Source organism: Sus scrofa, chromosome 6 (assembly GCF_054392235.1).
Source record: "Sus scrofa isolate SSC_HxYL_T2T_F1_AM1 chromosome 6, Sscrofa_HxYL_maternal_Yorkshire_Landrace_v2.0, whole genome shotgun sequence".
In the NCBI taxonomy this organism is placed as follows: domain Eukaryota; kingdom Metazoa; phylum Chordata; class Mammalia; order Artiodactyla; family Suidae; genus Sus; species Sus scrofa.
Window position 1 is genome coordinate 145,738,049 of NC_139388.1, and position 14,755 is coordinate 145,752,803.

The window sequence follows — 14,755 nt, forward strand, 5'->3', positions numbered from 1 at the left end:
CCGCAACTTCATGGTTCCTCGTCAGATTCATTAACCACTGCGCCACGACGGGAACTCCTTTTTTTTTTTTTTTTTTTTCATTTTGTTTTTAATAACACGTTGAACCTGAGAGGAATATCAAATGCTTCTCCCTGTTTATTCTCTGTTCTTTCCCATCCTTAAGGTCCTAGAAAATCTTTGGAATCCATCAATTCCCTCTTCCTAGGCTGCAATCATGAATTGATTGTTTTTCAATAATGTGAGAAAGCCTAGGATCATTTATGACAATCTCATAAAAATATGAAAAGTATTAAAATTAACCAGATTTTCTGGGCATTAATAGTGTTGAAAGACTTAATATTTTCCAGCTTAGGATGTTTCAACATAATGGTTAGAAATGAATGAATGAGTTGTCCATAGTGGGGACTGTGAGAGTGGGGAGTAGATGACACATCGTTTCTTGTTTTTAAGAGGCTGTCTTTGACATGTCCTCTCCTTTTGAAATTGATTCTATATATACAATTAGAGGAAACATTAAATTCTATGCCATTTTATTTTTATATGTTATTATATTACTATTGTTTTCAAATTCTCCCATTTCAATAAATGAGCTCTGAATAATTTGTCAGCATCTAACTTTTCCTAGGTCCCTTATTCTTATTCTCTTTATCCTAGATTCTCCACTATCATACTAACTTCTATTATTTTTGCTTAGAGCCTTGGGCTCTTCAGCCAAAAGTATGACATGAAGCTGGAATATAAATAATATATCAGATCTATTTTACTAACTTCCACTCAGCCAGGGCAAATGACATTTACAATTTTAACAAACTGGAAGCATGGCGGTGACTGAGAGAATGTTTGGAACAGGGTAAACTACAGTTAGAAAATAGATAAGAATTCCTAAGAAAGTGTTCCTTTTCATTTGGCTAACATATGTAATTCAAGATTTAAGTTCACTGGAGGAATGTTGCCTCTCAGATGCTAAAATGTGTTTCTGGAAACTGTTCCCACAAATACAATCTGAGCAATGCCACCCTCGGAACCCTCACTGATTTTTTTCTTCCAAAGAGCAGCAGATATATCAGATGTTTGAGTGTTACAATGTATATAGTTGCCTTTGAAATCAGTCTAATCTCTGAAGCTAATCTGCACACTGTGTTTCCCAAAGTCTCTTTTTTTTTTTCTTTTTTTTGGGGGGGAGGATACAGTAATTCCAGTAGATGATCTGTAGGAGAAAAAAAAAAAAAAAAAAAAAAAAGAGCTGCCCTGTGACCCTACTGACTTGCCAAAAGCTAAGTCTACCTGTCTTCAAAATTCACAATACACATTAGCATATAGGAGGTGCTAGGAAATCCAGAAATGTGGAGATAAATTCCTTCTGTTTAAGCCAATTTCCCAAACTTATCTGAAAATGAAAGAAGAAAAAAAAAAAATGTTCTGCGTAGTCCTATCAAGAAAACTTCCAGCGTTCCCGCTGTGGCACAGTGGGTTAAGTATCCAACCTCAGCGGTTCAGGTCACTGTAGAGGTGCAGGTTCAATCCCCAGCCTGGTACAGTGTGTTAAAGGATCTGACTTTGCCATAGCTGCAGCATACCTGGGAACTTCCACTATGGGTGGGGGCATAAAAGAGAAAGAAAAAAAAAAACAGAAAAGAAAACTTCCTATAAAATGTATTTTTATTGATGGCAGTATTTTTGTAGTCTCCTACCTAACCACCCAAAACACACTTTGTGCAGTGCTTCAGTCTCTGATCTGCCTTGTACTGTTTGGTACAATAGAAATCTAGAGAAAAGTCAGCATTCTCGAATATTTATGTATTAGTCATATAAATTCATGTCTTAGTAACATCAAATTGACAAATCTTTGGAAAGCATCAAAAAAAAGTAAACTTGATTTCTTCCGAAGGCACTGTCTTCTTGTAGGGCTTTGAAACTAACTAGCAGGAGACACTGCGTTTTACCAATGCCAATGCAGTATCTTTAAAAAGAACTATGAAATGCAGTCTTACGTAATTGATACTTAAATTTTTACTTTTTTATGGAATAATGTAGCATTAAATTTCCCCTTCCCACGCCTTTCTAAAATTACCAAGTATTAGGCTAAAGACAAAACAATATGTGCATTATAGAAAAACAGCCGCCCATTAGTTAGGTAAGCATTTTATTATGGTTTATATTTTCCAGTGTATAACATAGAAGCTGGCCAAAAAAAGAGGCACTTAGTAATGTGGCACTAATGATTTAAAGGCAGTAATTAATGAGTTTAAAATTTAACACATTGGCTGAGCCTAGGTCCCTCATATACAATCCAAATACCTTCAATTCAGATGTGCTTGAGAAATATAAATACTTTATCATTGCTAGTAAGCACCAGTGTCTCATGAAAACTACAGGCTTAAATCAATATCATCCCAATAAAAGTGTAAATAAAAGCCTATTAAGTGATCAAGTTTATTGATTCATCCCCTTCTCTTTCCTTTGTTCATCATCCTCGCCTGGGAACAGATTAAGTTTTCATCGAAGTGCCTCTTCAAAACTTCAAATGACCTTATTATTAAATCCCAAGAGTTTTATACCAGTTTTGTGTAATGGTGATATGCTAGCAAAAACCTAGTTTTCTGGAGATGCTATGTATGAATACTGCTATGCTATGTAGGACAGTCTTGTGTCTTTTCCTGTGGCAGAATGTAACAGTGCCCCTCCTTTTAGGCAAATACACTGTGTATTTGGGGAGCCAAGAGAGAAGCAATATGCTTTTTAACTGAAATTCATACAAGGAAAAAGGGAACACTTATCTCCATAGTCCATAACTGACGAAACTGTCTTTTTCCATTTGTATTATTGCTTTTACCAAAAGAATTACCTCTAATTAGCAATGCATGTGTTAATTTTCTTTTGAAATGTATCTCACTACATTCTCTCTGCTTTTTAAAAGAACACACCCACATGAGTTGGGAAAGCAGGATTTGAGATATCAGAGTGAGTGTTCCTCACCCTAAGTGCTCATCACAACAGCTGAATTCCACCACCACATAAGCATGCCTTGATGGCCATTTGGTGATAGTGCCATTCTGAAGAGAGGGAGCTCCTTGGAGGGCAGTGCTCAGAGTTGAGTTCTATGAATTTTGTTCTATAAACTATGCCATATGTTGGTTTTAAAAGTGAGGAGAGGAGTTTCTGTTGTGGCTTAGCAGTAACAAACCCAACTAATATCTAAGAGGATGCGGGTTTGATCCCTGGCCTCACTCAGTGGGTTGAGGATCTGGTGTTGCCGTGAGCTGTGATGTAGGTCACAGATGCTGCTCAGATCCTGCATGTTGTGGTGGTATAGGCTGGCAGCTACAGCTCTAATTTGACCCCCAGCCTGGGAACTTCCATATGCCTCACATGTGGCCCTAAAAAATAAAAATAAAATAAAATAAAATAAAATAAAAATAAAAATGAGGAGAAAGGCTGTAAATACATAACACACATAAAACTCATCATGTAAAATTGACCTTCCTGACTTATATTTTCTTAATAAGTATGATCTCCTTGGTCTTATCTTCATTAAATTGCTGAAATCACTAATCCGTGTAAACATAAAATCCCACAACTTTCTTGTCTTCTTGTTTTCTGAGCCTCAATGCCTATTAGAAGTAAAAAAATTAAAAAGCCTAATAATGACAAAATTAAACCATTTCTTACTAACTCCTGATCTTTGCTTTATTCTCCATGGTCATTTCCCTATAAAAGCAAACACGCATATTCATATACACACACAGCCTTACATTGGGAGGAACAGATAAAGATTCTTAGATTTAAATACCAAGCAATTTGGCTATTAAAGCTAAAGCAAAACAGATGTTTGTGAATATTGGAAAGAATTTTTATTTATGTTTTGTGGCTTTTCATAATAATTAAGGATGTGAATAATCTATTTGATAATTTTTTGGAAAATGTGGCAATGATTTTTAAATGTTTTTCAAAAATGTGTTTTCAGAGTTTGGAACATCATGTTAACTCTCCAGCTAAGTTGTATATTTACACACACACACACACACACACACACACACACACACACGGACAGTATATGATAGTGTGGTATGTGTCCCATGACTTGAAAAGCATGTTTATCATTGTCATCATTACTATCATCTCAGCATGAATTGCAGGTTAGACATGTAGACTATTTCTAGACTTTCTGAGTTTCATCTTTTTCCAAATCGTTTCCTGATTCTGCACTATTGCTGTTATCAACTCTCTTTGATCAGAGTGAAAAATGAGTGTTTCAGACCCTCTCTCTGATTTTCTGATTTTCACCATCCCCTTACTGGACCAAATAATATTTATTCCTAGTATCCTATACACACACTAGTTATTTTTCCAATCAATTACTTTGGGTTGTCAGTCTTTCTTTATCATAAAAACCATTGTTAGAGGTCTCCCATACCCCTTTGCCTTCAGAGTTTGTCACTAAATTCATTTCCCTGTTCCCCATTTTAATTAACAGTTTTAACAGAGATCTTCTCATTTGAAATTACTTTGGTTGACTTTTATCTGATTTTATTTCAAAGTTACATTTGGACTCTCATAAGTATTGTCTTATAACCAAAAAACTGTTCATCCATATCTCTTAACAAGTTCTGAGAAGTTACTAATGTAGATCTCTAATATTTATCTTTGAGAGTACAACCTTTATTAATTCAACAAGTATTTACTAAGAACTTAACATGTGCCAGAACTTGGAATAGAGTAATGAACAAAACAGAAAAAAATCATCTGTCTTTGTAGAGTTTCCATTTCAGTAAGAAACAATAAATAATAAGTAATGTATCACATAGTATATTAGATGATTAGATTAAGTGGGAAAAAAATAATAAAACCTAGTAGAGTGTATTGGGAAAGATGGAGCAGAATGGAAGATTTTGCAAGTTAAATATGGGTGTCAGGGTAGGTTCACAGAGAAGCTGACATTTGAACAAAGATATGCTGGTGGACAGGGAGGTATCCTCACAACCATTGGTGGAAAGAGCATGCCCAGCAGCGACAACGCAGTGTCCCTGGTACAGAAGAGTCTCATTTAAGGGAAAGGTGGGGAAACCACTGTGGCTGGAGTGGAGGGAATAAAGGAGGAAGGTAAAAAATCAAACCTGAGAGAACACAGAGCAGACCAGATAAAGCTTTTAGGCCACTGTGAAAAATTTACATTTCCTCTTGTATCAAGATCTCCAGTCAGAGCTGGGCAGTGTTCTCCACTAACACATCAGTATCTCAGAAAATTCTTGGCTCCCAGCTCTCTTCTTCTGTCAGATTTTTCTCAGTGTAGCATATCACTATGGAAAGAATAATTTGATTTTTCTGCTCATTGCTTTTCTTAGCTTCCACATCTTTCAGTACAGGGAGGGAGAAAAAGAAAAAAGAAAGGAAGTTGTGAAGAGCTAAAGAAAAACTCATATGAAGAAGTATGTGCTTTGTATAGCTCTATGCAATTTACTAGAATATATTTTATATCATTTAATCTTCAAAGTGCTAAAACAATCATTATTGTTTTCTTTTCTTTGTTATTTCTTTTTAGGGCCACATCCACGGCATATGAAAATTTCCAGGCTAAGGGTCAAATCGGAGCTGTAGCTGCTGGCCTACACCTCAGCCTCCACAACATAGGATCCAAGCCATGTCTGCTACCCACACCATAGCTCACCAGATCCTTCAGATCCTTAACCCACTGATCAAGGCCAGGGATCGAACCCTCATCCTCATGGATACTAGTTGGATTTGTTTCTGCTGTGCCACAGTGGGAACTCCCTTGTTTTCATTTTAACACAGAAGTAGAAATAAGTTCAGAGAGGTTGAGTAAGTTGCCTAAAATCACACAGCCAGTAAAGCCTACTCTAAAATCAAGAGGATAAAAAGCAGTGTTAATTCTGATGAAAGATTCCTTTTACAAGAGTATTAACAAAAAATACATTAAGAAAATATAAGAAAAGATAGAAAATCAGAATAGAGAACTAATATTATTACGTCTGTGGTCTCTATCTTAAACAATCCAAGTTTTAGTTCTAGCTTTAAGAGGGAAGTTCTAGTTTTAAGAGGAAAGTAAGAAACATAAACTCAGCAGTAGTCTCAGCAGCAAGGTTAGTCCTGCTCTTTGTTTCCTCATCCTTCTAAATCATTCTACCAGAGCCCCAATCTGTTGTTTTATTCTTCTGTGTCTCCAGATTTTTGTACAAGTCTCTTACTTAGAATCTGGTTGTATATTTTTTGAACTGAAATGAAGTGAACCAACATCCCAACCTTCAATGGCTCCTTGGGTCCTTGCCTATATAAGGAACCCACTCCAGTTAGTGCCCTCTTTCTCACTAGACACTTTGAGTCATGGTCTTCCTGCTCAGACAAGGAACATTTCCTGTGCTCTTCGGGATTCGTACATGAGCCTAGGTGGTGTCTTGATGCATGATTTTCATACACTGCTCCTCATGCGGAGTCAGGGTTGTGATTCCCTGCTTAGCTACTGTGCCAGATTTTGGTGCTACTTTCTAAAGTTTAATCCTAGTTTGTACAAGTGCTCCCTAACTTTTCATACTGATAGAGCTTCATACCCAACCAGCATACTCCTCAGAGCATTTCCTACTATTCTTTAACATAAACCCAACATTCTGCTCAAGTAGATTGAGGACTGGCTCTTACTGCACTTGGAATAAAATCATTCTTGCCTCTGAACTTGTTTTCTTTGTTATTAACAGCAAACACCCTCCAAGGATGCAACTCCTTTCTTTCAGACTGTGCAAGTCTTGCTTTTCCCTTAAAGCCTTCACTGAGTACTTCATTTCATGAATTTCTATTACATATGACATTTTACCAAAGCATCAAAAAAGACGACTGTTCTTATAGTTGTGCTTGTTGGATGCTTGTGTTTCTTCTGAATCAGATTGCAATCTCTTTGAGAGCTAAATGAGAGAAATCTACTTCTCTTAATTTTTTTTCTTCATTGCCTAAAAATGGTATTAGGACCTTTGGAAATTCTTAACAATAACTGAAGTGTGACCACTAGTAAAGCCCTTTATCAAAGCATTAGCCATTCACCTCCTCACATAATGGATCTTTTGGCATATCTTGAATTTATTCAGTTGATGTTTATTTAAAATGGTTATTATTGGAGTTCCTGTGGTTGCTCAGTGGTTAAAGAACCCGACTAGTATCCATGAGCATACTAGTTTGATCCCTGGCCTTGCTCAGTGGTTTAAGGATCTGGCATTGCCATGAGCTGTGGAGTACTTCGCAGATGCAGCTCAGATCCCGTGTTGCTCTGGCTACAGTGTAGGGCAGCAGCTACAGCTTCAATATGACCCCTAGCCTGGGAACCTTTATATGCCATGGGTGTGGCACTAAAAAGACAAAGGAAAAAAAAAGGTTATTTGTTTACCTTTCTATGTGGCATGTTAAACTTATATACACTTAGAAATTACCTTTAAATTCAACAGCAAAACAAAGTTAGAAGAAATAGAATACATCTAGATAAGAAACTGAAAGGAAGTGGATAGGAATACAGAGGAACACATGACACAGTCTCAGCATCATGATACAGAAAACAAAATCTAGCTTCAGCTCACAATGATGATTGTTGGAGCTACTGATGATTAGTAAGGAACAGAAATAAATAAGATAGTAGAAGGCCCAGCATCTTGCTGATGTTGTAGCCTTTAGTCACGTGCTAACTGTAGTAAAGGCTCATATTTTCTGAACCTAGAACTATCAGGCTGTGCACTAGAAGCTTGGGTGACACAGAGTAAGACATGCCACAGAAACATACCTGAGGTGTTAATAGCAGATATTTGCAACACTGGTATGCCCAGCATTTCTTCTTTCTCTTTTGGTAATAGAAGTCAATTCTTGGGAGGAGCTACTCTAGGTGGCCATAATGCACCCATTTTGCTGTGTCTTGTCCAGAATAAGCATAGAATGAAAGCTACAATGGTCCTTTTACCTCATTCCCTTTGCCCCACTGGTTGCTCTAGAGATGGATACAGGACCATGTCAGAGCTTATCAAAGCTTTTGAGGAAAATTGATTGGATTTTGGAAAGAAAGGGTCTCAATGCTTTTCAGATTAAGAGCATTAAGGACAATATAAACCTGGGGATGTGGGGACTACCTTTACTACCACATAGAGAAACCTGTGTGAAAGTAAGTACAGCATAAAAGAAAGAATTACCAAGAAAGGTAGATTATGACTTCTGATATCAAATGTCTGAGTTCCTGCTACTAGCCCTTGACTTTGGCCTCTTCAATTATCTAAAACAGTAAAACTTCCTTTTCCTGTTTAACTCGTTTAAACTGAATTTCTATCTCTTTGAAAGAAAAGAATCATGGCCGTTAGAGTTTTTACATGGGACCCTGAAGAGCAAAAATTCATTGCATTAGTGGGATGAACAGAGCACAATCAGAAAAATCTCTCATAATTTCTTTTTCCTACTCATGCCAAAACTGGATGGGGAAAAATCCATAATTTATGATTACTTGCAAAAAGTATAAAAGAACCAGCAGAGTCTGGATTTCACAGACAAAAAAGATTATAGTTAATACCTGACAGTAACAGTTCTCCTTCAATAGGAATCATGTAAGTACTCTCAAAGTTTTCTAAATACTTATTCCAATAGCTCACAACATCAGTAATTTACCATTCAACATCATTTCCAAGCATCAGTACTAATAAGTTGTCTTTGATCAATTATTCAGCCATGTCTACTTGCTGAGGATAACATTTTTTGTTCTTTTTTTTTTTTTCAATCATACTGGTGATGGACAGAAGAACAAACTTTATATGTGTATATATATGTATATATTAAACAAATTATATATGGAGAGAGAAAATAAATTTACATATATTGAGAGAGAAGAAGAGACAGAGAGACAGAGACAAAGAGATGCTGAGCAGGTAAAGTCATTCCTTCTATCACTGAGGAGCAGCAGTAATACTGACCTCACTTGTTATAGTATATTATCCTGTTTAAGCTTCAAAATAAATACTGGAAAAAGAGCTATGATCCAAGATAGATTAAGAAGTATATCAAAAAAGGGAAGAAAAGGATGACAGTTTAGATCCCTCAGAATATTCTAGAAAATAATAATAGCAAGAGAGAGAGAAACAGGAGTTCCATGGTGCCCTAGTGGTTAAAAACTCAGCCTTGTCACTGCTGTGACTCAAATTGCTGCTATGGCTTCGGTTCAGTCCCTGGCCTGGGAACTTCTGCATGCCATAGGAAAGGCCAAAATGATAATAATAACAATAATAATAATAATAACAATAACAATAATAGCAAAAGCCCAGCCTACAGAGATTTCCTAAGAATGGACCTGGAAATGAATTCTTTAGAGATACTAAGAAAACTGACATTGTGTTTTGAACAGTCTGTTTTTAATTTGAAGATAGAGTTACTTAAAATAGAAAATGACTAACATTAAACTTCCTCTACGTGTGATTCAACTCTGGGCTCATAAACAAAGATTAAGTAGACAACTATAAGAACTAAAGAATTAACTGATGTTTAATGCTGTAGTTAACCCATTTCTTTAACCTTCATCAGCATGAATGGGATTTAAATCCCAAAGCTAGACTCAAAGATGTATTAAGATGAGGAGTCTATAACTGTAAAACTTTCCATAAAATAGAAATTGATAGAATGAGTGGTGGGGAAATGATCGGGCAAAGAAAATACCACGAACATAAAAGAACTAGTATAAACCCTTTTATACCTCGAAGACCAAGTGTGAAAATGTGACACATGTTAAAATTTAGCTATTATTTGTTGGTATCCTCTGTGGGTCATCTGAGGATATTAAAATTTAGCAATTATTATTTGTTAGTATTTACTGTGGGCCAACTGAGGATGTTTACAAGACATCCTGACTTGCATTTCTAGCCAAGGAGTAATAAAGACCAGATTTCCTCTATGGATGACACATAAAAAAGTTGACAAAATATATGAAACAAAGGTTTAGAAGACATTGGACCTTAGGCAATGAAGAAGGATGATTCCTAGGAGAGAAAATGAAGGAAGGAAGCTCTACAGTTGCCTGGCTTACTGCTTTGTGAGAGTGACTAGGCTGTGATGCAGGGAGGTGAAACCCAAGCTGAGCCTGGCTGACTCCCTAAGGGGTGAAGATAAAGCTAAGAGTCCAGAAAGAGCAAGGTGGTTCAACTCCACAGGACAGAGTCCCGTGGAAAGCTGGAAGAGAGGGGAAGGAGAGAGAGGGAGAGAAAGGGAGAACACTTTAGGTATTTGCAGAGTGTCTTCCTTAGGTGTGACATTTAGCACATGCATAGGTAGGAAACTACCTGAGACTGGAAGGAATAACCCAAAAGGATAAAAGGTAATTGTACATTGGTAATTATGGGGAATCGTTAGCCCCAGACCGAGCACTGTGCTGGCCCCACCTATAAGATCTTAAAAACAAGACTCAAAACAAACAAACAAACAAACAAACAGTTTTCAAATAACTTAAATACATCTAAGTTCAAGGGTCAAAAATATTTATAGGAATATAAGAGTACCCTACAAGCAGTCAAGTAAGACTAACAGTGAATGCCAACCAATAATAAAATTGCCAGGCATGCAAAAAAGTAGAAAAATATGACCCATAATGAGAACATAAGTCAATTAATCAAAACTGATCCAGAATTGACAGAGATGTTAGAATGACCAGAATGCATTAAGCAGTTTTTATACCTGTTTTCCATATGTATAAAAGGTTAAGTAGAAATTTGGAATATATCTCTATCCGTATATATGTATGCATCATCTAACTATCTAGCTATCTAGCTATCTATCTAATCTGTCTATATTTTTGAAAGACCCTAAATGAAGATCTAAAGATGAAACCTACAATGCATGGTGTGAAAAATATACTGGACACAATTAAAGGTAGATTAGATCGCACAAGAAAATATTAATAAACTTTAAAATATAGCTATAGAAACTTTCTGTAATGAAACAAAGGAGATTTATTTATTTGCTCTTTTTGTCTTTTCTAGGGCTGCACCTGCGGCATATTGGGGTTCCCAGGCTAAGGGTCCAATTGGAGCTGTAGCCAATGGCCTACACCAGAGCCATGGCAATACAGGATCCGAGCCATGTCTGCAACCTATACCACAGCTCACAGCAATGCCAGATCTTTAACCCACTGAGCGAGGCCAGGGATCAAATCCACAACCTCATGGTTCCTAGTCAGATTCATTAACCACAGAGCCACAACAGGAGCTCCATAAAGGGGATTTTTTTTAAATGAACACAGTGTCAGTGGGCTGTGCAACAACTGCAAACAGCCTAATCTTTATGTAAATGGAGTCCCCAGAGGAAAGGAGAGAAGGGTATTAAGAAAGAGGGGTAAATGTTAGGGAATTGAAGATTTTTTGATGGAAGATTTTTTAAATGTGGTGAAAACTATAAACACAGTGAGGAGTGGTTTGCTTGTTTGTTTTTTGTTTTTGTTTTTCTTCCCTCTTGACACCAAATAAATGAGGTCTTTTCCAATACCACCAGTTCTCTAAGAGTAACTAGGTATTCAATACTCAATTCTGGGTATGACATACTGTCATATAAAACATTATACTCAGTGAAAAATTAACTAATGACACATAGTATTTTATTTCTTAAACCCCTTCATGCTGCTCAATTTTATTCAATAAATAAATGAACTTTAAAAAGTTGTATAAGTAAATGAAATGAAAAATTAATGATTTATCATATTTATTAAAATAGGAAAATTTATTGTATTTCTGAGGGTAGGAAAGAGAAGAGATGGGCTAAGCTCAAGAGAAGAGGACAGGAAGAAAAATATGTAAAACATGTAAATGCCGATTCTCCTTGCTGAGGGAGAATTTATATTTGCAGATAATTGAGACCAACATCATCTCACTGTTTCTACAGTTATTGCCTCCACATTAGCCTTCCACCCTCTACTCCTGCCGCACAATTCATTCTTCAGTTAGAAGCCAGAGTGATTGTTTTAAAACATAAGCCTGAGAGCTCCCATTGTGGTGCAGTGGAAACAAATCTGACTAGTACCCATGAGGATGCCAATTCGATTCTTGGCCTTGCCCAGTGGGTCGGGGATCCAGCATTGCCATGAGCTGTGGCGTAGGTCGCAGATGTAGCTTGGATCCTGTGTTGCTGTGGCTGTGGCTGTGGCTGTGGCTGTGGCTGGCAGCTGTAGCTCTGATTCAACCACCCCTACCCTGGGAACCTCCATATGCCGTGGGTGTTGTCCTAAAAAGCAAAAAAAAAAAAAAGAACCAAAAACCCCCAAAAACATAAGCCAGGTAATATCACTTTCTTGATGAAAAATCCCTCCAATGGCATTTCATGATACTTAGAATAAAAATAAAAACTTCTTACCTGGCAAAAACCTGTTATGTGAACTGATTTCTACTCTGCACTCTTATCTCATTCTTCGGTTCCTTTTACTGGCCTTCTTCCCATCCCTCAAACCTGCCCTTCTCATTCCTGCCCGGGAGGTATTGCATTAATGGTTCTGTTTGCGTCAGTCATTCTCTCTCACATCTTTACGTGGACAACGCCACATTAAGGGCTCAGCTTAAATGGCCTTTTGTGACCATCAAATCTCACTCATTCAGTGAGGAGGCAGTCAATCTCTATTGCTACTTTACTGCATTGATTCTCAACTGGAGAAGATATAACTCCCCAAGGGACATTTGGAAATGTGTGGTAATTTTTTTTGAGAGGTAGGTAACTATACCAGAATACAGTGGGTAGAGGCCAGGAATATTCTAAACACCCCACGTGTAAAGGACAGTGCCCTTGCACACAAATAATTACAAGGACAAAAATATCAGTATCCCCAAATTTCAGACAACTTGCTATTTTAATTCCCAGCCCATCATGTATAATTATCTCATATTCTCTTCTGCATTTACTTTTTTTCTTTCATCATTCATACCTTCGTAGATTGAAAATCTAATGGGAATAGGAATGTTAGCTGTTTTATTTCCTCTTGTATTCCCTGCTCTTAAAGTAATGACTGGAACAGAATGTTTTGTCGATAAGTATTTCCTGAATGACCGAATGCCACCCACATTTTCCTTTAAACACATTATGTATGACTTGTTGAGTATTTCTGCCAGTGACCTCCATCATCAGCTGAAGACATGTTCTCCCCAGAGTGTGATTTGAGACTACACGATGGGGGAATCCAATTTCTATAAGTTTTTAAAAAGGAAAGTGATGATGTGAATACCAGAAATCTTCAGGGAAGAAAAGTTGCCAAGCACACATGATTTCTGAGTAAAAAAGAAATTTTTCGTAGCTTGTGAAATAAATCTGCTTTCCCAAATCTCTGGCAGAGTCAATGGTTTGTATGTAAATGTGCAAACTTATTGCATCTCTGATTTTCCCTCTGCCATGCTATGAATCAATTAACAATTTATCTAATCTGACTTGTTTCTACCTATTACATGGAAAGGATATTGCAGTGATAGGTGATGTTTCCTCTGGAGAAATGACTGTTGACCTCATTGTTTCTAGTAAAAGTAATAATAGTTTTAACTGTTGATGTCCTGCAGAGAAAAACCCAGAGGAAGCAAGGATTGTGAATAATGGTGCTCACATTTAGGCAGATTATGATGAAAGTGGAAGTCGTCATAGCATCTATCTACTACCCTCATAAAAAACCCGGTTCTATTTTATTTTGTCTAATATTTTCTTCTCTTCTTAGTAGCTACTTTGGTAAAACATATTTATAAAAAGCAAAAATAAGGGCTATTCTAATGAGATCAAGTAATTCGCTTAGGCTCACAGAGTGGTGGAGCTACTCTGATTTTAAGCTTATTGAAGAAATAGACACCAATAGGTTTTTATGTGTTACCTCTTAGTTAATGTATTTACATTTTAAGCAAGTGTTTCTAGGGAAAAACAGTATGTTCAATTAAAAGAATAATTAATATTGGCAGGAATTTTAGGCACAGGAAAACCAGCAGTAGATATATTTGATAGTTGGCAAAGCTTTTGATGGCCATTGTATCATATCTCTTATGCATATAGATGAATCATTTGTATATTGTTAATTAGCTTATATAACAATTATGGCTTCAAAGGAGTTTCTTTTTCTTTCTGTTGCACAGAGGTGACATTGATAATAGATTGTTTCACTTTACTGAACAGTATATTTCTATCACCTATTTTATACCACAATGTATTTCTCAATACGCTGTTACAATATTATACAATAGAAACACTTGCAGTATTTGTCTAAAAGTTTTCTTTTTAGATATCTACCATCTCTGCATTCATTTTTTTCGTATTCAATATGGTTGTCATTTTCTTATTACCTTTTATAATCATATAGTAATATCAAGCAATTAAAAGGAAAATGATTATATTCCATTATATACCCATATCACAGCTGCCTTTTCAGTTTAACTTTCTTTTTCTTAGTGAATGGACACTGGGAGATGTAATCATCATGTTAAACACATGCCCCTTTATGGGTTTATGAAATTATATTTTATAAAATTAGAAATGTTTGAATCCTAAGTATTCTAAATTATCCTCCTTTCTCACTTTAGTCTTGACTTTTCAGAAATAGTGGGATTTATCTAATCTGTCTGGAAATGTTTGAAAGATATGGGAATGCAATGGTGATGGAAGTTTTCTCCATCACTGCTAGCATGAGGTCACCAGAAGATGATGGTAACAGTGTTTTGCCTCTATTTTTATTTTTTATTTATTTATTTATTTATTTGTTTTTGTTTTTGGTTTTTTTTTTTTTTTTGGTCTT

The 14,755-nt window shown here is 36.3% G+C and overlaps 1 protein-coding gene across 3 annotated transcripts in view; it reads left to right on the forward strand.

Annotated features, from left to right (window-relative positions):
• The window catches only part of NEGR1 (neuronal growth regulator 1), an 865,843-nt gene that overhangs the window by 521,785 nt on the left and 329,303 nt on the right, over nt 1-14,755 (forward strand). The gene's annotated exons all lie outside the window — the stretch shown is intronic.